The sequence below is a fragment of the Bos javanicus genome, chromosome 9 (genome assembly GCF_032452875.1).
Source record: "Bos javanicus breed banteng chromosome 9, ARS-OSU_banteng_1.0, whole genome shotgun sequence".
NCBI lineage: Eukaryota > Metazoa > Chordata > Mammalia > Artiodactyla > Bovidae > Bos > Bos javanicus.
Window position 1 is genome coordinate 21,558,296 of NC_083876.1, and position 23,970 is coordinate 21,582,265.

At 42.3% G+C, this 23,970-nt stretch overlaps 1 long non-coding RNA gene across 1 annotated transcript; it reads right to left on the reverse strand.

The window, feature by feature from the left end:
- Positions 1–5,565: 5,565 nt before the first annotated feature.
- On the reverse strand, positions 5,566–22,885 carry LOC133253723 (uncharacterized). The gene is made up of 2 exons (XR_009738399.1): positions 22,556–22,885; positions 5,566–5,733 (listed from the first exon to the last, which is right to left on the reverse strand). It is a non-coding gene; the product is annotated as an uncharacterized LOC133253723 (long non-coding RNA).
- Positions 22,886–23,970: the final 1,085 nt, after the last annotated feature.

The following is a 23,970-nucleotide window of genomic DNA, read 5'->3' on the forward strand; positions in this document are numbered from 1 at the left end:
CCCCGACCATCGTTTTATTAGACAATGTGTGGTGTCAAGCTAGACCATTTACTCCGTTAATAAACCCGGCCTCGGCGAGAACTAAGGCGCCCACTTCCCCTTGCCGGTCAGGCGGCGCGCGCGAGGGGAAGGGCGAGCTCCCCCGGGTTTCGATTCTCCAGACCTCAGGCGGCGCGGGGAGCTCGGCGTGAGCCCGCGGAGCGCGGGGGCGGGGCCGAGCGTGCGCCCGTCTCCCGCGCGCGCGAGCGGGCCGGGGGCGCGGCGTGGGGCTAGCGCGCGTCTCCGAGCGGGCGCCCCGGCGGGCCTGACAGCCGGAAGGGCGCGCCGCCAGCGGCTGAGGACCCGGCGGGCCCGGAGTGCGGCGCGCGGGGAGCGCGCGGCCGCCCGGTCGCCCGAAGGGCTGCCGAGCCGGGCCGGACGCTCCGGCGGCGCGTTCTGTCGCCGAGACCTGAGGCGGAGAAGCGCGTTCGTTCCCGGGGCGCATAAGGTTTTCCTTTTTCAAGTGAGTGTGCTAATGCCGGTGTGAAACGAGCTGGTGTTTCACGACCCGCGAAAAGTACGAGTTTAAAGGACACAAACGTTCCTCTCGCAGCCCCTCAACTTCAGTCGCCTCAACGGCGCGAAAGGAGCGTGGTGTTATCTCCGTGGGCCCTCGCGCTCACACGCGCCCCCCGCCCAGCCCACCCCGGTCTTTGCTGGAAAGCGCCCCCCTCTTCGGACTGTCAATTCTGGCTGCTCGATGCCTCTTTTCAAACTTAAAAGAGTAACTTTCCTTCTCGTGGAGGCTGCGGGCTCCTGGGGTGGGGGGCGCCTGGGAAGCTTGGAAACCCCCGCCTGTGGCCCCGCACGACCCCGGCCGCCCTGCCTGCGAGGGAATACGACCCCACCTCCGAACAGGGGGAGCCCCGGCCTCGTCACCGAAGCTGAGTGCCTTGAGGCGGGTGCTGGAGAGTTAGGGGGGACGGTCACCCGCCGAGCCTCCAGCTGCGTGGCAACGCCGCCCCCTGCCGGTGCCCTGCGGCGCTGCTCTCAAAGCGGAGGAACCAGCGGGACCGCAGACGGAAGCCATTACTCCTCAGCGCCGGCCTCGCGAGGTGCGGGAGTCCCGGAAGGGACCGCGGAACAACCAACCACACGATTCTCACGGACCCATCGCTTCCCCAGATGCACACTCATGGATCTAGTCACCTGTGCATAACTGCGCGTGTGTTGTGAGAAAGGTGTGATTTGACATAGAGCAGTGATGGACTTGGACTTCCCTGGTGGCACAGTGGTTAAGAATCCGCCTGCCGATTCAGGAGACATGAGAGACGCGGGTTCCATCCCTGGGTCGGGAAGATCCCCTGGAGGAGCGCGTGAAAACTCACTCCAGCACTCTTGCCTGGAGAACCCCATGGACAGAGGAGCCTGGTGGGCTACAATCCACGGGGTCAGAAACAGCCGGACACGACTGAAGCGACATAGTACACACACACACAATGGTGGACTAACTGGGACCAGCGGAGCTGGGGGAGACGAGAGGAGCGGCGTCCTTTTGATCGGATCTTGAAAAGTGGACTTGCCTTGGTAGTTGGGAAAGGAGAAAAGCACTGCCAGCAAAAGGGAAGAATGTAAGAGAATTGGAGTTTGAGCAAGGCCTTATAGACCGCCACTGTAAGAAATGAGATTGGTGGTACATCTCGATACAAACCAGATTGGTTCTAGGAACTTCCTGAGAACCTCCGGGCAATACTCTCCTTAGCTCTTTACACTTAACACCTCGTTTAATCTTCACTTGAGAAGATATCCTCTATCACAGGGATTTGGAAACAAGAATTGTGAGGTATAGATTTGCCCAAATTTCATAGCTAATCAGTGGTGAGTTCAGGCCTCGAAACCAACCCATTTCTCTGCTGCTGCTGCTAAGTCGCTTCAGTCTGTCTGACTCTGTGCAACCCTATAGACAGCAGCCCACCAGGCTCCTTTGTCCATGGGATTTTCCATGTCCCTGGGATTCTCCAAGTAAGAACACTGGAGTGGGTTGCCATTTCCTTCTCCAATACATGAAAGTGAAAAGTGAAAGTGAAGTCGCTCAGTCGTGTCTGACTCTTAGCGACCCCATGGACTGCAGCCTACCAGGCTCCTCTGTCCATGGGATTTTCCAGGGAAGAGTACTGGAATGGGGGGCCATTGCCTTCTCCACTCATTTCTCTGGGGAGTGCTATTTAGCCATAGTTTTCAGAAATAGGATATATGTAGCCTACCAGTACCCCCTGGTACTTTGAACCTCTGGATTTGAACGAAAAAGAAAAGGCCTTTTCTATAATGAAACACATGTTCAAGGCTAGTATGAATTCTGCCCCTGAAAACAAAAGCAATGGAGTAGATTATGTAGTAGGTGAAAATGAAAGTTAGTCACTCAGTCACGTCTGACTGCAACACCATGTACTATAGCCTGCCAGGCTCCTCTGTCCATGGAATTCTCCACTCAAGACTACTGGAGTGGGTAGTCATTCCCTTCTCCAGGGGATATTCTGGACCCAGGGCTCGAACCTGGGTCTCCGGCATTGCAGGTGGATTCTTTACTGTCTGAGCCAGCTGAGAAGCCCAGTATTGGGTACACTGCACTAAAAAAAAAAAAAAAAAAAAAATAGGTTTAGCCCCACTGCCATTATTTTATACTTTAACCCTTCTCCCAAAAAAAGTGGGGAAGAAAAAAGAAAGCATTAGAGTCTCTCAGCCCTTGGCTACCTGGGCTTCAGGAAATCTTAAAGATTTTGGCCTGTGGGGCTAAAGGAATCTACATTTTGGCAAGTTGTCCATGTGATTCCTAACATAAGGGCCCAGTCTCAATTTACACCAGGCTGACAAGGGATACTGCAGCCTGGTTCTCTAGGTGGGCACCTCCCTGGCAGAGGCTGCTCTTTTCTGCCTGGCTGCTCTCATGACCTTTCCCAAGAGTGGAGAGCATGGCTGAGAGGCAGAGGTGGAGCCTGAGGCCAGCTGCCAGAGAGCCTGCAGTGCATTAGATCCTATGCTGGAGAAGGGTGAGTCCCAGGGGCAGTGGGGCAAGATGCCTTCTCCCAAGTCTCCAGGACTTTGTGGCTGACACTTCCCTGACCCTCTAACAAAGTGTTAGGCCTCTGCATCTGGGTTCTCCCTTGCTAGCACCCTTCCTAATCCCAATAATCCAGACCTGCCACCTCCTGTGCTATTACATCTGGGATCTCTTACTTTTGGCAACACTGCATAGTATTTGACTGGATTCATATGGGCCTGATTCATAGTGGCCACTTTATACATATTGTTGAATGAAAGTGTCTGTTGTTCGTTGTTCTTTGTCCCTCTTCTCCCTGTCTTCAAACTGAGATAATATTTACATTCTGGAAAAGAAACGGTTCATCCTTACATGAAATTGCAAATTTTGCAATTGCAAGTATTTCTTTTTCCCTAGAAACCAAACTAATTATCAAATGAGAAAGTCCCCACTCTCCAAACATGTTCATTGCCAAGATCACCTCTCAACACAGTTACCCTTGGATTAAATTTAGGTGCAGAGTTGCCATATACATGTCTGTATACTAGGCTTTAAACAGGCTTTAATTTCTGTAGCTTTTTGGTAAATAATTTACTTTTTCTCATCTTAAAGGGGAGAAAGATCTATGGCAATATAATGCTATATGTCTGTATCTGTAGTTCTTAAAGGAAAGCTAAAAAAAGAAACACTTATGGCCAGTTAACCTGGATTTAAAAGTGACAGTCTATCTGGACTTAGCAAAATAAAAAGTTCCATTTTGGCCTGGAGAGTACTTAATGTTACTGAGTTGGTTATAATGTGCCAGACACTATGCTCAGTATCTTATAGACACCATTTCTTTTATACTTTCTCCACATATCAGAGCTCTACATATCACATCCCCGTTTTCCAGATGGGAGAGATGAGGCAGAGGAAGGTTAAGGAACTGACAGAAGTGGCAGAGCCTCAGTTCACAGCCACTCCTGTGGCTGCTCTCTGCAGCTTTTCCTCTGGGAGCCTTCCTTCCCCCTGTCATTTCATTTTCCTTTTAAGCTTAAAACTGAACTGGAACTGTACTCTACTCCTACTTTCTTTCCAAATTCTATGTTCAGATTGTATAGAACATCGAAGACCAAGGTGTTTTGTCCTGAAACAGCTGCTGAGGTCAGAATGCACCTGGCTGGGTGGATGAGAGTATCTTCGTCAGTCAGAAAGGCCTGCCTCCCTGAATGGGGGGTCCAGAAAGTTAGCAGCCTTCCAAAGAGGCTTTGAGAAAACCACACACACACACACACATAGAAACAGGGTGGGGAGGGTCACAGTCTGCCCCAATTTCACTTAGTCTCGCTACCCTTCCCATTTTGCTTTGTCTGCTTCCTGTCTTTTCAGGAATGTTTTCAGAAGATAAGCAGCAAATAAATATGCAATGATTCCCCCACGCTCACATCCAAACGTTGCTTAGAACACAGCAGTGAGGCCTGGTTCCTCTCTCTCCCCAGATTTTTGTCTTGCTCTTCGTCTTTTCACACCAGCTCTCTCTACCCTCTCCAAGGATTATCCACCTTCCCCTGCCCCTGCCCTTTCCACCAAAAGTGACAGAACCCTGCAGAAATATCTTGTCCCCTCACCCCCACCCTGCGCCAGAGCAGTGGGATGTAAAGATTTTGGGGCCACTCCCCACACCCTTGCCATTTACCACCTTCCTAGGGCAGAGTGGTTCCTGAGGCCATGGAGGACAGACAGGCGTCCTTCTCCAGCCATGTCCGCACAGAAGTCCGCATTGCAGGGCAAACGAGAGCTTTCTGTCATCCAGTAATTATTAGTAGAACAGCAGCCAGTCAAAGGGCTTCATGTAAAAATTAAAACTCCTGGGAAATTAGTCAATACATTACCTGTTTCCCCAGGGAATGCTGCTTGTGAAATGACTCTCCTCATGTTTCTTCAGGGAAACAAAGGTTTATTTAAGGCCTATCAAAGGCCAGAGACATCCTAAATCATATAGCTTCTAGTCTTGAGAATAACAGCCCAGCATCTTACTACCTATATGGTTGTTAGCAATCAACAGATTAACTTCTATAGTTTAAACTTTTCAACACTTTTTTCATGTTTTATTTCATTTTATCTTCAAAATTATTCTGGCCGATGTGCAGTGCAAGAAATTCTAAGTGATTTTTCGCAGGTTTACATCTCTAATTCTGGAAAAGTTAAAGTAAGACTCAGTTGCTTTCAGTCATGGACCAGCATCCCTTTCTCGGGACCACATGGTTTAATCTTTCATACATTCAAATGTCTGTGAGTGTATTTCAGTGATCAGTAACAAATTGTTCAGTTTGAAGGGAACCTCTAGCCACAAAGAGCATTGTTTGTATGGACTACATTCTCACCTGTGAACATCTTACAAAAACTGTTGAGCATCTCCTAAGTGTCATTTCCTAAGGTTATATTTAAGAGTATTTATTTGACGTATATGACCACGTAAAAACAGTTCTTTGCATAGGCAGAGATCACTGAGCTTTGGAAATTCAATATGCAAGCAACACAGTCCTATGTCATCAATCTTAAAATCAAACTCAATGCAGATCATCCTTTAATAGAGTTCTTCATCAGAAAGACAAGCCAGTATTTTCTTGTGCTACTATCAGTGCTGATTATGCCAGAAGTTCTTCCTGTTTTGACATCTTGGTGAAACGCTTGCTGTTTCAATGTTGCAAGTCCCATGGACCAGACTGTTTTCTTTTCTCCAAACAAAAGAGACATTCAAAAGTCACATTCATTTGGCAAAATGTAAACTAGAAATACACGTGTATTTTCAAAACCTACCAAATATGAATAAGTAAACTGCTTTTCCCCCAAAGTCATATTTATATTGCAAGTTTTTCCTTCTGCAAGTTTGTACTAGAAGAATGTTTAACTTCTCTGAAGAAAATGTGGATGTTTACCTGTGGTGCTTATAAAGCTTTGAGAAAGGTACAAGGCGGGAATATAATGAATTATATACTAATTCATTATGTAATGAATATAATGAATTCATTATATTCTATTTCTAATTCATTATATAATGAATATAATGAATTATATTCTCATTCATTATATAATGAATTATTTTCTAAAAGGAATTTGGCCAAAATATTCATGTATCTTGTGAAAAGAGAGAGAGAGGAAAAAAAAAGAAAAGAAAACTGTCTTCTGTGGGTATATCAGCTCATTCTGATATATTTTTAGCCAACTCTTACTTTGTACATATATATTGACATATTGCTCACTGATCATTAATTTATATGACCTTTCAACATTTTGGACATAATTAAACATGGTGTATATCCATTTTACCAGCACCATTTTGATATGCCAAATTCAGAAATTGTGTAATTACCATGTGAATTTATAGCAGCTACAAAAAGTATATTTGCTCACATGCTTAGACCATACACTGATTCAGTAATGCATATACCTCCTTGTTTAAAAGAATTTTTTAAACATTTCTACCATAACTTTCTTTGTTAAAATCTTTTCCTCTTAATTTCCTTCCTTACCTCAAAATTATCTGCTGCAAAGAAAGAAATAAACAGTACAATTAAATAGATAGCCAATGGGGAATTTGCTGTATGATTCAGGGAACTCAAACGGGTTCTGTATCAACCTAGAGGGGTGGAATGGGGAGGGAAATAAAATAGTACAATTAATGCTATCCTGATGTTTGGGAGAAATTACTATGGAAAATTGTAAGCAACCAAAAAGCACATTTCTGAGTTTTAGAAAGTCTGAGAAACTGAACACAACAGATAGTAATACAACAAATAATATTTAAAATGAAGGTTTTTTCCCTGAAAGCTACTAGGGTGATGAACATTGTTATAGACAGGCTTCTTAAAAACTGTTCAAACCAGACTCCAGGAAGATAAATTTCACCACCTTGAAAATGCTGGCTCCTTAAGTAAAATGTGAATGGGAAAACTAGCTGCAGACTCTAAGCACTAAGACATTTGGATATATTTTAGCAATATGGAATAAAAGATTCAAGTTTAACTTTCTTAAAAAAAAAAAAAAAAGAATCATTACTTGAGATAGTATAGGGGCTAGAAAATAAGAGCTATCAAAGTTATTACTATTTGAACCATGGAAGCTTCTGACTGGAGATCGATTTCTGAGAAGCCACAGCTCCAGCCAGAGTCCTGGACATTAAAAGGGAGTTCATGCTAACACATAATTAAGTACCCACAGTTTAGATAAGATATCTCCAAAGGGCAATTGAACTGCCCTCCAGGTTTTGAAATTTGTAGTTACTCAGTAAGGTCATTGTTTAGCATAAAAGAAGTGACATTCTTTTTTTTTTTTTTTTTAATTTATTTTAGGCAATGGCACCCTACTCCAGTACTCTTGCCTAGAAAATCCCATGGACAGAGGAGCCTGGTAGGCTGCAGTCCATGGGGTCGAGAAGAGTCAGATACGACTGAGCGACTTCACTTTCACTTTTCACTTTCCTGCATTGGAGAAGGAAATGGCAACCCACTCCAGTGTTCTTGCCTGGAGAATCCCAGGGACGGGGGAGCCTGGTGGGCTGCCGTCTCTGGGGTCGCACAGAGTCGGACATGACTGAAGCGACTTAACAGCAGCATTTTAACTGGAGGCTAATTACTTTACAATATTGTGGTGGTTTTTGCCATACATTCACATGAATCAGCCATGGGTGTACATGTGTTCTTCCTATCAGAAAGTCATTTTACAGTATTAAAACAGAAAAAAAATAATGGCACCTGAGATAATTTGTCCCACAACCACTCCCTAGTTTCCATTAAGATTCTGAAGTTATTTATTTTGCCCTCCATTGGCACTAATTTGGCAACCTTACTCTCTCCATCTACTCAATGTGCGATCTCTGTGAGCAGTAATTCAACATACTTGCACTGACCAGAAATATGTGACTTTGCTGTGTGTTAAAAATAGATTCCCCTTGTGAGCACTTGTGACTTGTCTAGTTTACTCTAGTTTCCGACTCCTGACATGTCTTGGAACATTACCTCTGTCCTTCATTGGATTACAGGACCTATTGAGAAAATCAGCGGTCACGGGCGTGTACATGACACAGGCACTTTGAACTCTGGAGCAACAGATACTCCTGCAAGGTTAGTCCATTTCATGACCAAAGTAACACATCTATATTTTTAGGTCATTGTTTAAAAAATAAAATGAATAATCATAAAAATATAAGAATAGTCATATTTCATTTTAAACTTTCCTGTAACATTATAATTCTGTATTATTGTACACTGCAGTGTTTTCTATTTTGTATGTTATAACCCTAGAAGAAGTGAGATGCCTTTTAAATGCCTTTTAAATATTTCTGACATGAAAAATAATTACCCTTTGCATATTGGGTATGTCATTATTTTGAGTCACACCTTCTTCATAAATCAAAGAAATTGAATTATCATGACTAATTCTTAATCCACTTTGTGTCTAAAGATAGCAAACATTTGGAACAAAAAATTGAAAAACAAGCTAATTATTTAGATATTTTATCTACATGATATTAAACAGCCAGATGTCTGGTTAAACTTCTTGTGTTTAATAGAGCACAATGGAAATTTTAGTTGTCTTCTAAATTTAATTAACGATCAATTTGATCAAAACATTTACTCTGGAACTTGCATTATTGATTTTGAATGCCTGTATTGATCAAATTAACCAGAGGCTTTGCAAAATGCACTTTAAGCTGCAGTAAAACCTGGGTAGTCTGAGCCTTCGTCTCCTCTTAAATCCCCGTGCAGTGAGCAATCCCTGGATTTCAAGTGTGTGTGTGTGTGTGTGTGTGTGTGTATGTGTGTTGCAGAGGGGGTTTGGTAACAATAGCACAGCGGGATGTGAACCTGTGGGTATACACATGTACTTGTATCTCCCCTAATTTTTTCTCTAGATGTTGATTCTTTCACACATCCGTTCTCGTTCCCTATTCATTAATACAGATAAATGGCTATTGAATCAATCTAGTGCTATCGGCTGTTATTAACCTTTTGTAAATCCTTTAGGTCTGATCACTATGGTTACCTAAAAACCTGGCAAATAACCTAGATTAAATAACCTAAATAAGTTCTGTGTGTCTAGTAAAAGTTCTTTATTTAGGAAGATAATGTTTTCATTTGGAATATGCTAAGCTTTAAAATTTTAATAAGCTTTTAATAACTGTCAATGCCATTATGAAATAGATTCCAATTTTATGATCATCTGTTGACTCATTTTTCTGAAGCCCTGATTATGTACGATTAATGAGGGTTTTGTTTTTCTTTTTGTCGATTTAACTTTTCTCTCGTTTATTTTTGAATGCTTCTGGGAATACTTCAGAAGTTTCCAGCACTGTTCTGTTTTCAAATCAAATAATTTATGAAGTATAATCAGCTTTAGATTTCAAATTGTGCTTTCATATACAAGCCATAAAATTTGAAATATTACTTTTAACTGTATGAGGATGTTATGTTACTACTTATTCAAATTTTATAGTAGTAAGTTTTTCAATAAAACTTTTATCCTTATTATTTTCTTAGGACATTTAACTATAGTGACTATATAGCTCACATTTTAAAAGTATGTGGTCTTAAAATATGAATATGCTTATGAGGAAAAAGGGACAGTGTATTTTAAATCTGTTTAGTTCTTCAGTGATCTAAAATGTAAATGTACTTCAACAATCTAAAATGGTCATCCTTCTACCATACAAGATTCTAATTATGCCTTCAGTTCATTTTTCTCTGATAGCTATATATCATATCATCTGTTGGCCATTGTGAAGTTATTGCAAAAATGAAATATAGGGGACTCAGAAGTTCAATATTCACAAACCCATAGAGATATCACCATACTCTCCCATTTAAAGGCTCTTGTACACCTAGTTGAAGCACTGACCACAAATATCAGGTCTGAAAAATTGAAATGTTATTCTCCCAAAGCCTGTGGGAAAATGTGGTATCTCACTAAAGAGCACAGTAGTCTTCTTAAATACAGGGATCCCCAGTTTTAGTCTCTTGCTGTGACTTTATAGCTATCCATAAGGTTCTGTTCATCTTTGGCCTTCGTCTAATTTGCTCTCATTTGGGGCTAATTCCTCTTTGTTTTCTTAAATCCAGTTTTGGCTAATAAATACCTACAACATATTTTACTGTATATAATAGCACTGAGAAATTGAACTTTGAGTACAACTAAGTAGAAAATATCAAATATGATATCATTATAGCATAAGTTGGTTCAGCATCTGTGTCCGATTATGTTATTCAAACACATGAAACAATCAAATTTCTGACTTGATCATCCTCTGCAGACAGTTCTTGTCAGTTGAAGTCTGTTTTTTGTTACTGCTCTGTCAGTGGATCATCCCCATAATTACAAAAATTCTGTTGAATTCCCAGAGGTTTCCTATATTTCATATTTGTTACATTATTTGAGAATAAGATATTACATATTGTTGTTCAGCAACTCAGTCATGTCTGACTCTTTGTGACCCCATGGACTGCAGCATGCCAGGCTTCCTTGTCCTTCATCATCTCCTGGAGCTTGCTCAAACTCATGTCCATTGAGTTGGTGATGCCATCCAACCATCTCTTCCTCTGTCATCCCCTTCTCCTCCTGCCTTCAATCTTTCACAGCATCAGGGTCTTTTATAATTAGTCAGTTCTTTGCATCAGGTGGCCAAAGTATTAGAACTTCAGCTTCAGCATCAGTCCCTCCAATGAACATTCAGGACTGATTTCCTTCAGGATTGACTAGTTGGATCTCCTTGCAGTCCAAGGAACTCTCAAGAGTCTTCTCCAACACCACAGTTCAAAAACATGATTTCTTCAGTGCTCAGCCTCCTTTATGGTCCAAGTATCACATCCATATATGACTACTGGAAAAACCATAGCTTTGACTAGACAGACCTTTGTTGGCAAAGTAATGTCTCTGCTATTTAATATGCTGTCTAAATTTCTTATAGCTTTTCTTCCAAGGAGCAAGCGTCTTTTAATTTCATAGCTGCAGTCAACATGTCCAGTGATTTTGGAGTGCAAGAAAATAAAGTCTGTCACTGTTTGCATTGCTTCCCCATCTATTTGCCACGAAGTGATGGGACCAGATGCAATTATCTTCATTTTTTTGAATATTCAGTTTTAAGCCAGCTTTTTCACTCTCCTCTTTCACTTTCATCAAGAGGCTCATCAGTTCCTTTTCACTGTGTGCCATAAGGGTGGTGTCATGTGCATATCTCAGGTTATTGATATTTCTCCCGCTAATCTTAATTCTTCATGCAGCCCAGGATTTTGCTTGTTGTACTCTGTATATAAGTTAAATAAGCAGAGTGACAATATACAGCCTTGACGTATTCCTTTTCTCAGTTTTGATCCAGTCTGTTGTTCCATGTCTGGTTCTAACTGTTGCTTCTTGACCTGCATACAAGTTTCTCAGGAAGTAGGTAAGGTGGTCTGGTATTTTCATATCTTTAAGAATTTTCCACAGTTTATTGTGATCCACACAGTCAAAGGCTTTAATGTAGTCAATGAAGCAGAAGTAGATGTTTTTCTGGAATTCTTTTGCTTTTTCTATAATCCAACAAATGTTGGCAATTTGACATCTGGTTCCTCTGCCTTTCCTAAATCCAGCTTGAACATCTAGAAGTTCTCGGTTCACATACTATTGAAGCCTAGCTTAGAGAATTTTGAGCATTACTTTGCTAGCATGTGAAATGAGCGCAATTGTGCAGTAGTTTGAACATTCTTTGGCATTGCCCTTCTTTGGGACTATAATGAAAACTGACCTTTTCCAGTCCTGTGAACACTGCTGAGTTTTCCAAATTTGCTGGCATATTGAGTGCAGCACTTTCACAGCATCATCTTTTAGGATTTGAAATAGCTCAACTGGAATTCCATCACCACCACTAGCTTTGTTTGTAGTAATGCTTCCTAAGGCCCACTTGACTTTGCACTCCAAGATGTCTGGCTCTAGGTGAGTAACCACACCATCGTGGTTATCTGGGTCATTAAGATCATTTTTCTTACAGTTCTTCAATGTATTCTTGCCACCTCTTCTTAATATCTTCTGCTTCTGTTAAGTCCATACCATTTCTGTCCTTTATTGTGCCCATCTTTGCATGAAATGTTCCCTCGGTATCTCTAATTTTCTTGAAGAGACCTCTAGTCTTTCCAATTCTATTGTTTTCCTCTATTTCTTTGCATTGTTCACTTAGGATATTATATATAATAAAAGGAAAAAGAAAGAATGAAAGAGAGAGGAAGAAACAAAAAGAAATGGCTGCTCTTACAACAGAACTTCGCAAAGCATTTTCAATCTGGATTTAGGTAATAGGTCAAATTCTAGTCCAAAAATAGCCAGTTCATTTTGTTTTTAATAAATTTTAATTCAAAGCATCTTGGCCCTAGGGAGAAATGGCATTTGTTCCAAAGGTCCAGAGATCCTGGAGATCAGCTGTCTGTGTTCCTTTAACCTTACGGCAAGGCTGCCTTAGTTAATGTCACATCTTCCTTATTATTCATTCCTTGGGAAAAGTCAGTGGCTGATATAGAAATAGCCAAGTGCTTTATTCTAAAACGAAGTGATTTAATCAGGAGGTTGAGGGTCAGATGCAGGAACCCTGGGGATGGATATTTTTCCTTGTTCTCAACACAGATTTTTTTTTTTTTTAAATGAGAACTCTCAAAAACAATTAGTCCCTTCAAAAGCAGCCCGTGCTTCATTTGATGTGGCCATGAGCTTCCCTGGTGGTTCAGCAGGAAAGAATCAGCCAGCAATGCAGGAAATGTGGGTTTGATCCCTGGGTTGGGAAGATCCTCTGAAGAAAGAAATGACAACCCACTCCAGTATTCTTGCCTGGGAAATCCCACAGACAGGGAAGCCTGACAGGCTGCAGTCCATGGCAGTTGCAAGAGTCAGATATGACTTAGCAACTACAAGTACCACCGACCACCTTGGTAAACTCTATCCAAGGCTGAACCTCAGAGGGTGCAAGGAGGAGTAAAAGAGTTAACATAAATTCCTGTTGAGGAATTATAGGGGCCTAGAAAGATATGACACCCGCAGCACATATACATTTATGTCATAGATTTGGAGAAATCTATGACAATCCCCCAGTGCTGAGCTGGAAACAAATAAATGTGAGAGTATAATGGCAGGCCAAACTGGAAGGGTAGACTGGGCAACATGAGATGAGATGAGAAAATGCATGATGATGTTTCTCAGAGCATGCCTGGTACTTTGCAGACTAACTCTTCCACAGGAGCTGGATAGGACCTAATGCTTAGGAGCAGAAGCCTGTGATGGCAGAGGGAGGGGCCAGGAGACTTGTGGTGCTCTCCTGGGCATCAGGCCCTGGGAGGTTCAGATGATGCTCCCAGTCTCTGGCTTCAGGGAATTCTCTCTCAGGACGTCTACCTTGAGGCCCAGTTAAATGTATCTGATTCCACCTGTCTCCTGGACTCCTAAACAGGTATATCCATCCTCCAGCTGGTTGCTGGTGAGGGGTGACCCCATGTACAAAATCTGCTTGTACATCTGGAACTGCTGGGTTAGAGACGGGGACTGTTAGACCCTAGGACTAAGTTTTGTTGTTGTTGTTCAGTCGCTCAGTCATGTCTGACTCTTTGCAACCACACGGACTGTAGCATACCAGGATCATCTGTCCTCCACTCCCTCCCAGAGTTTTCTCAAATTCATGTCTATTGAGTCAGTGATGCCACCTAACCATCTCATCCTCTGCCACCCCCTTATCCTTTTGTCTTCAAAAGGACTAAGTTAACAGTGCCTCTTCAACAGGACTGCCAATGTACTAAACTGGCAGGTTACCTGTGATCTCTGTAACAGGAAGGATCTCCAAAGTTAGGGAAGAGATGTTTCAAGGATGGAAACATCTTCCTTATTAAAACACAACATGAAACCCTTGAATTAAGTTCTGAGCCAAGAAGAAATCTCAAGAACAGCCAGCTGGCAGAAGCTGGTTCTAGCAGCAGCCTCTGACCCATTTACCTAAACACTGTCTTTCTGTTCAGTCTGTCACTTTGATTTCCTCTGTCATCACCAATTCTGTGACCTGACAGCTTCTCTTTAAATTGTTGGCCTACGAATAACTACACCCTTCCTTTCCTTCATTCTTCTGGTACAATAGAGACATGTAGCTTTTTCAAAATTAATGTGATTCAGTACTAAACTAAAATTAAAAGTCAAGATGCTTCACATAAAATCACATTTCCAAACTCCAAGCTCTTGATCCTAGGATGATGTGAACCAGCCCCCAAATGCTGTGCAATTTTCTTCTCTGGGTCCTCCTCCCACCACCTCATCCTATGTGTTAATCAGAGTGTTTTAGCTGCCATATTTTTTTTTTCTGATTTTTCTAATGTGGTACATGTTCAAACAATAGGCTGAAATAGATAAGAAGAAGGAGTGATTGATTCCAACAAAGGTGGTAAAGAAAGGGCTCTCTGTAGAGAAAATAATTAAGTCAAGAATTAAAGGATAAGCAATGGCTAGCCATGAGAAGTTGGGGAATGAGTGTTCCTGGCAGCTGGAATGGCTTATACACAGGCAGCAAGAATCTGGTGTCCTGGAGGTACAGACACAAGTTATGGAGGGCCAGAATATATTGAGGAAGAAGAGAGGTCATAAGATAAGGCTGGAGAAGGTCAAGGGCTCTATCACGTCAAGGCCACGGTGAATAGTTTGAACTTTGCTATGAAGGCAAGAAGCCACTGAAGGGGTTGTGCAGGGGAGTTATATATGTTCTGGTTTATCTTTTGAGAGTCTCCTCACTGCTCTATGGAATAGGGAATCAAAGAAGTAAATATAGAAAAAGGAAAGCCAACTAATAGGCTGCTGCATAGATCTGGGCAAATGGTGATGCTAGTTTCAACAATTGCTCTCAAACTATGGGTCACGCAATCATTTTGGTGGTGTTGAACAGCAATATCAGTGAAATAGAACAATGTGCAATAGAAAATATCAGAGGCCATCTTATCACTTCACGATATTTTCTCTCAGTTTCTTATGCATATTCCTATAGATGCACAAGTAGTGGATTGTACCATGAAGTGGGTTTATCACTATGAATGGTGATCCAAGGGGCTTCTATGGTGGCCCAGTGGTAAAGAATCCACTTGCAATGCAAGAGACATGGTTTCAATTCCTGGGTTGAGAAGATCCCCTGGGGAAGGAAATGGTAGCCCACTCCAGTACTCTTGCCTGGATATTTCTATGGACAGAGGAGCCCTGTGAGCTACAGACCATGGGGCTGCAAAAGAGTCAGACACTACTTAATGACTAAACAACAATAGTGATCCAAGAAACCCCTGGTCAATACCAAGATGGTGACAGTTCAGTTCAGTTCAGTCACTCAGTTGTGTCTGACTCTTTGCAATGCCATGAATTGCAGCACACCAGGCCTCCCTGTCCATCACCAACTCCCAGAGTTCACTCAAACTCACGTCACTTGAGGTGATGCCATCCAGCCATCTCATCCTCCGTTGTCCCCTTCTCCTCCTGCCTGCCATCCCTCTCAGCATCAGAGTCTTTTCCAATGAGTCAACTCTTCGCATGAGGTGGCCAAAGTACTGGAGTTTCAGCTTTAGCATCATTCCTTCCAAAGAACACCCAGGACTGATCTCCTTTAGAATGGACTGGTTGGATCTCCTTGCAGTCCAAGGGACTAGTAGATGCAGCCAAAAGAGGAGTCTTCATCGTAAAAATGTCCTCAAATATATAGAGATGGAAGAGATCAACTTAGAAAGGACAGAAAGAGACAGGAGAGCATTCTGTTACATATTTTAAGTATTGCATCCCTATGGGCTTCCCAGGTGGCTCAGTGGTAAAGAATCCACCTGCCAATGCAGGAGACAGAGGTTCGATCCCTGGGTCAGAAAGATCCCCTGGAGCAGGAAATGGCAACTCACTCCAGGATTCTTGCCTGGGGAATCCCATAGACAGAGGAGCCTGGTGGGCTACAGTCCACAGTGTTGCAGAGTCAGGCACGACTTAGCGACCAAACAACAACAACATTACATTCCTTTATTTATATTCCATTCTTCAAGAAATTATTTATAGTAACTTGTACAGAATGATAATTTAATAGGATTGTATCATAGATATAGGAAAATGACAGATAACCAGCCATTTTTTAAAAGACTTCTTTTAAGAAGAATTAGAGCATAACCTAATGGTCACCAGTAGGTCTTTCTCTTACCTTTCAGCTAGGCATTGCTTTTCTATATCATCGATGGATCTCTCCATTGAAGGATCACCATTGATGGCATTTATAAATGGGTTCAGAATAGCTACCAAAAAAGTAGCATGAAGGGAAGGAAATATTAAATTCTGTGTCTATTTAGTCTTCATTTCTTCTGAGACTTTCTTTGCTCTTCTGAGGTGATGATACTAGTTTTGTTGAGCTTCTTGACAATGCAATCTGACCTTCATTTGGTTTAATGTACAAAAGTCACCACCCTACAACTAAATATTCAAAAACTTGCATTATCACCTTGTATTTAGTCACTCAGTCATGTCCGACTTTTTACGACCTCATGAACTGTAGCCTGCCAGGCTTCTCTGTCCATGGGGATTCTCCAGGCAGGAATACTGAAGTGGGTTGCCATGCCCTCCTCCAGGTTGCCAGGCCCTCCTCCACTTCACCATAGTGAGTGATAAAAAATGTATTGTGCCTTGGGTCAAATGACATGTTTATGTTTCATTTTGCCTAATATAGGATATAATGACCTCTCTTAGAGAAGGTCATCTAAACGAGTCTCTCTATCCATATCTGCTTGAGCAGCTTGAATTTAATCTGCTATTTGGGGTAGTCTCTGACCTGATGAGAAATAGATTTATAATAAATTATCATTGAAATTCAGAAGCTTGCCTTGGAAAGAAAGGGTACATGCCATGGGCAATTAGCAAATGCAGAAATCCTTTAATTATAAATCATGCCCTTGCCTGAGGAACTTTGCTGTACTGTGCTGACGAGAGGCAGAATCTAATAGTGAGCCTTTTCATTTTACATGCACACACACACACACCCACAATCTAGGAACATGTTAAGACCCATATGTTCCAACGACCTACTTACAAATTGCTAGATGAGAGCAGCTTTAACTCCCTACTTCCTCTGCCATAGCAAGCTTACTATTCCATCACCTTTCTTCTTCCTGGGATCCTCTGCATCAGTTGTGAAAATCTGCCTCTCTCCCCTCCTTCTATCAGACGCTTGTCATGGCTTTGGGGTAGGGGACAACCAAAGACTGTAGTAGTATTCTAATAGTAGACTCTTAAAGAATTTGTAGTCAAAGGAATGAGTCTCTAATTGTAGGAAATTAACTTCCACTGGGAACTTGACAAGTTGCTACTTGGGATGCCTGCCCTGTTGCTTCTCAAACTGGACCACCCAGGTAACTAACTGCATGTGCTGAATGTCCATACATTTTGATAAAGCCACCCAGAGAGCCTCTCCCAGCCCTACTAGTTGTGCTGCCGACTCTGCTATAAAGCCATTCCTATGCCAGACGAACCACAGAATTTCAGAAAATAAGGCACTTGAGAACAAGGTAGCATCATCATTTTCAATCTGGTTTTTCATTCTCAGACCTTATAATGTTGGCCTTTTCTGCAGGATTTCAGTTTGGTTTGTATTATTCACTGAGGAAGTCTGGTGCCTTTAACAGTCTTCCTTTTAGCATAGATAAGAACAGCAGACTAACAGTTCTTTGAGTAAGTAGGATTAATTATCAGGAAGCTGTTGATAGTTCATTGCTGACCTGTAAAAACCTAGTAAGAATGAGGTCGGCTAAATAATGGACTCATTTAAAGTTTGGGTCATATAAGACGTCACTAGGATCACATCATTTCAGCAAAGAAAATATTACAGAGAACTAGAACTCTCCTCTTAAAAGAAAATAGTTTTTCTGCTGGAGAGCTTCCAAACCACACCATTGCAAAACCTAAACACTTCAAACCATGCAAGCTAATGTTTAACTGTCTGGTTCTCGTTGTCTTGAAAACCCTTTCTCCCTTGATAACTGATTTTTGCTGAAATCCAGGTGTCATTTAGCTTTTATTTTCAATTATGTTCCTTATGCTAAGTGAACATACTTTCATTGCCTAGGGTTATTTTTTTTTTTTTTTGTATCCTGCATAGTGTAGAGCATATTCTGCCCTGCCCTCTGTGATTGGGAAAAGTAGTAATAAGCATTTTATGGAAGTTAGGGAAAAATAATAAAAAGCAGGGCTGGATCAAGGCATGATTGTGAAATGCCTGAAATTTTTTAAGCCCTTGTCTCCTAATTTACAATTTAACCCTTTTTGTGTCTTAATTTCTGTGGAATCTTCTTCAGCCAGTATTTGGTGGCCCTTCTAAGCATCTTCTGTTGGAGGGTGGACTGAGATCAGACATGATATAGTGCACAAAATAAGGCCTGATACATAGTAGATATTCAAAAATTGCTAAGTCTGCATCTCCTAAGCCTCATGACTAAGGGATACTTAATACTGTCATACGATGAAACTGATTTTAAGAACATTTGCTTGAAAACTAAAAAGCTCTCTGAACCCAAAGGAATGTGCCTATAATTCTGAAATTTTAGGCCTTGTAGGAGGTAGAGAAGAGACATGATAGCAGGTGGGGGAAGGCTCTGAAGTGATGACAGCTGCTTGTTCATTAGATTGGCCTTGCTGGAAAAAAAAAAAAGTCATAGTGTAGGTAAGGCATGGGGGCCAGGCAGAGTGTGGGGCCAGATCACTCACACCAGAGGCAGAGAGCCTCTGTCCCAGGTCAGTTCCAAGACCTCTCCCCTGGCAGCCCATAGGTCTGGATTCTTTTACCTTTCTTCTGCCATCAATCATTCATGAAGGGTCTGATTAGTTAGTGCATGTTTAAAGGTCACAATGACAGAGGCAGATACAGGATCTCTGAGAGCTGAAGTTTATACACTTACAGGAGCCCTTTTCCATGTAATAGAAAGAGCGTAAAATAATAAATACAAATGTGACTAGTCAGAATAATAAAAATAAATCACCACAAATTGTGCACTTAAAAAGCCAACAAGGGACTTCCCTGGTGGTCCAGTGGTAGAGAATCTGCCTGCCAATTCAGAGGACATGGGTTCAATCCCTGGTCCAGGAAGATCCCACATGTTGTGGGTCAACTAAGCCTGTGCAACACAAATACTGAAGCCCATGAACCTGAAGACTGTGCTCCACAACAAAAGAAGCCACCACAATGAGAAGCCCATGTGCTGCAACTAGAGAGAAGCCCCTGCTCACTGCAGCTAGAGAAAGCCCTCATACAGCAGCAAAAACCCAGTGCATCCAAAATAAAATAACTTTTTTTTTTAAAAAATGACAAACATCACTAAATAAAATCCATAAACAAGTAAAATCTGTAAAAATAATGTTTTAATTGCCTTACTGATACACCCTATAGTATATTGGTATTTTTATTGGTTTTCTTTTTCTTTTTTTTGTTGCCTACTATGATTGCTCCCTCATGAATCTCCTGATAAGAGAGAACTTCTGAGTTAACCACATCCATGAGACCCGAAACCTTTGTCTATAGTTTTTCACATAGGATAATTTGAAGAACTTTCCCTAAATGGGCTTCTTTCACTGAATATTTCAAACCTTGTTTATTCTCTATATCACATAATTGTGGAACTGGAAGGACACACTCAGATCACATTTCAATCTCTAACCCAGTGTCTTCATTCCATGACCACAAATGAGTGGGCAGTGAGAGCATTTCAGCCAGTGTTCCTGGGTGAGAACAGGTAGCAGAACTTAGCTATACCTAGAAGTGACTGCAACCCACATACATATATCCCACCCAACCCAGACTTGGACTTCCCTGATAGCTCAGTTGGTAAAGAATCTGCCTGCAATGCAGGAGACCCTGGTTTGATTCTCAGGTCGGGAAGATCTGCTGGAGAAGGGAAAGGCTACCCACTCCAGTATTGTGGCCTGGAGTATTCCATGGACTATACAGTCCATGGAGTCACAAAGAGTAGGACATGACTGAGTGACTCTCACTTTCACTTTCAACCCAAACTAAAAGGATCCTAATTTCAGTTTGCCATTAGCCAAATACCCAAAATGTCCACAGTCAATCTGATACCACCCAACATGAAGGGTTGTGAAGAGGAATTCCATATGAAAGACAGAACAGCCTTAACTGATGTGGTTAAAGTGTTCTACGTTTTTCAAATTTTACAAAAACATTACCATCTTACTACCTGCATGCATGCTCGGTTGTGTCCAACTCTTTGCAACCCCATGGACTGTAGCCTGCCAGGCTCCTCTGTTCATGGGATTTTCCAGGCAAGGATATGGGAATGGGTTACCATTTCCTATTCCAGGGGATCTTCCCGATCCAGAAATCAAACCTGCATCTCCTTCGTCTCCTGCATTGGCAGGCAGATTCTTTTACCACTGTGTACCACCTGTGATGCCTTAGCAAATCCCAGAAGGTTTAAATTTCTGGGACTTCACAAAGGGAATATCCCAACACAGAATTCTGAAAAAGAAAGAGAAGTTCTATCCTTCCCCAACCTGTAAGAAGAGCTCTTTCATGCTAAAGTACTCAGTAACCTGCTTTCCCAGTGGCTCAGTGGTAAAGAATCCACCTGGATTGCAGGAGATGCAGAAATCACGGGTTCAATCCCTGGGTCAGGAAGATCCCCGGAGGAGGAAATGGCACTCCACTCTAGTACTTGCCTGGGAAATCCCATGGACAGAGGAGCCCGGTAGATTACAGTCCAGGGGGTCACAAAGAGTAGAACACAACTGAATGACTGAATACCCATATATGCACTCAGTAACCTAGAAAGACTTATGTAAATGTCATAAATATTGTATCAGTATCATTATTAAAGTCATTTGTGCCCAGCATAAGGCAATCTCAGAGACAGAAATCATGATACCTGGCTCCCTAAGGAATTGAGGGGGGCTTTTCCTGAACCATGTAGCTGGTTCTCTCCAGCCCCTCCTTCAGCACTGCTCAAGGCAACCTGAAGAAGCAACTTAGGTTATGTTAAGAAATGTTTTAATCTAATTTAGTCATTTTAATTGTCTGATTCTTTAAATCCTACCTCTACCCTGCCACCAAGAAGCTATGTGAGCTTGGACAAATTAGTTCACCTCCCTAAGCCTGAGATTTCTCATCTCTAAAATGACAGTAATAATACTTTCCTTGCAGAATTGTGAAAAGGATTAGATGGACAGCACATGTAGACGACTTGGCACCCAGCAGATCGATTGTACTTATTAGCCACATCGCAAGTATAACTATAAGGGAAGAACAGAGGGGAATATGAGACAGCTGGGGTCCAGGGCCTCCATATGCACCCCACATGGCATGGAAGGAAGGTAGAACTCTAGAAATACTAGGGAGTGATGCTTTCAGTTTCAGCATCTCTACTTTGCCTCGGGACCCAGTAGCAACACAGTGAAAGTGACCATGCCAACATAACAACAACAGCACTCGACAAACAGAGTTTGCTAGTAAACATGAGGCTTTTAGGAGGCAACAGTAATTCAGATTGGGTTCAGATCATCCTCACGGATATAGCGTCTGACTCTGAAATTGCATGAAATTTGGGAAATGTTCTTGCCTCAGATGGTTTGGCGTTTGAACGAGAACAGCAGATTTCTCTGATCAGGTGGATGTGCAGAGGGCCCAGCAGGCTGTAGGGGTTCTGTAAAGGTTTTCTGAATCCAACTAAAGTGATCCATTCTGAGAGAGCCTGGACACTGGTGTATGGATGTGGGACAGGCTCTGAGTAGCCTGAGACATCTGCTAATTTGAGGCTGCAGAGCACTGCCCTTAGTGACTGGTCTGAAGCCAGACTACACTGGGACCCAAATCCCAGCTCTAGCCTGTAACATCTTTACAACCTTGGGCAAGCTACTTAAATTTTTTGTATCTCAGGTCCCTTCTTCTAATGTGAGGACAACAAAATATTTCATCAGGTCAGAGTGAGTATTAAATGAGAATTAAATGACATATGGTGACTGCAGCCATGAAATTAATAGATGCTTGCTCAAATGTTAAATGGGAAAGCTGGTAAAGATGTCCAGAGGTCTTTGGTTTTTGTAGATTTGGCACAGAAAGGGAGTGATAATTACAGACATACATTTTAGATTTTCTAGTTGTATTAGTTTCCTGTGGCTGCTGTTTAACTTGGGGTTTGTTTATTTAGTTATCTTAAAGAACAGCTTTATTGAGCTATCATTGAGGTACTATGAATTTACACTTTAAAAATATAGTTCAATAGTTTCTAGTGTATTCACTGAGTTGTACAGTCATCTGACTTTATTATTATTATTATCTTTTTTTTGGCTCTGCTGGGTCTTTGTTGTGGTACATGGGCTTCTCTAGTTGTGGAGTACAGTCTCAGTGGTTGAGGCACCCAGGCAGAGTTATGGTATGTGGGATCGTAGTTCCCTGATCAGGGATTGAACCCAGGTCCCCTGCATTGGGAGCACAAAGTATTATCCACTAGACAACCAAGGAAAGTCCCTAACTTGGAGTTTAAAACAATAGAAATTTACTTTCTCACAGTTCTGGAGGCCAGAAGTCCGAAATCAGTATCCCTGGACCAAAGTCACGATGCTGGCAGACCACACTCCCTCCCTCTGGAGGCTCTCAGGGACAATCTGATTCCTGCTTCTTCCAGCTTCTGGGGGCTGCAGGTACTTCTGGTACTGTGACGTCATCATTCCAATCTCTGCCACACATTGTCTTCTTCTCTGCCAGCTGTTTCACATCTCCATCGCCACTCTCTTTTAAAGACACAGGTGTTGTCATTGAGGACCCTCCTGGATAATACAGAATAATCCAGGATAATTGCCCCATTTAGCTTCCCTGGTCGGAGAAGGCAATGGCACCCCACTCCACTGCCTGGAAAACCCTATGGACGGAGGAGCCTGGTGGGCTGCAGTCCATGGTGTCGCTAAGAGTCAGACACTACTGAGCGACTTCACTTTCACTTTCCACTTTCATGCATTGGAGAAGGAAATGGCAACCCACTCCAGTGTTCTTGCCTGGAGAATCCCAAGGACGGCAGAGCCTGGTGGGCTGCCGTCTCCGGGGTGGCACAGAGTCAGACAAGACTAAAGCAACTTAGCAGCAGCAGCAGCAGCTTCCCTGGTGGCTCAAACAGTAAAGAATCCACCTGTAATTCAGGAGATCTGGGTTCAATCCCTGGGTCAGAAATATCCCCTGGAGAAGGGAATAGCAACCCACACCAGTATTCTATGCGACTTTCCAGGTGGCGCTAGTGGTAAAGGACCTGCCTGCCAATGCAGAAGACACGAGTTCGATCCCTGGGTTGGTAAGATCCCTGGAGGAGGAAATGGCAACCAACTTCAATATTCTTGCCTGGGGAATCCCATGGACAGAAGAGCCTAGTAGACTATAGTCCATAAGGTTGCAAAGAGTTGGACACGACTAAAGTGACTTACCACAAACTACACAAAACCTTTACCTTAATCATATCTACAAGGTATGTCTACAGGTTCCAGGGATTAGGATCTGATATCTATCGAGTCCATTAGCCTATTAGTCCACTAGTTAACATGAAGAAAACCTAAGATCAATGGCATCTAATCCCATCACTTCATAGCAAATAGATAGGGAAACAATGGAAACAGTGGCTGATTTTATTTTCTTGGGCTCCTAAATCACTGCAGATGGTGACTGCAGCCATGAAATTAAAAGATGCTTGCTCTTTGGAAGGAAAGTTATGACAATCCTACACGGTGTATTAAAAAGCAGAGACATCACTTTGCCGACAAAGGTCTGTCAAGTCAAAGCTATGGTTTTTCCAATATTCATGTACATATGTGAGAGGTAGACCATAAAAAAGGCTGAGCACCAAAGAATTGATGCTTTTGAACTGTCGTGTTGGAGAAGACTCTTGAGAGTCCCTTGTACTGCAAGGAGATCAAACCAGTCAATCCTAAAG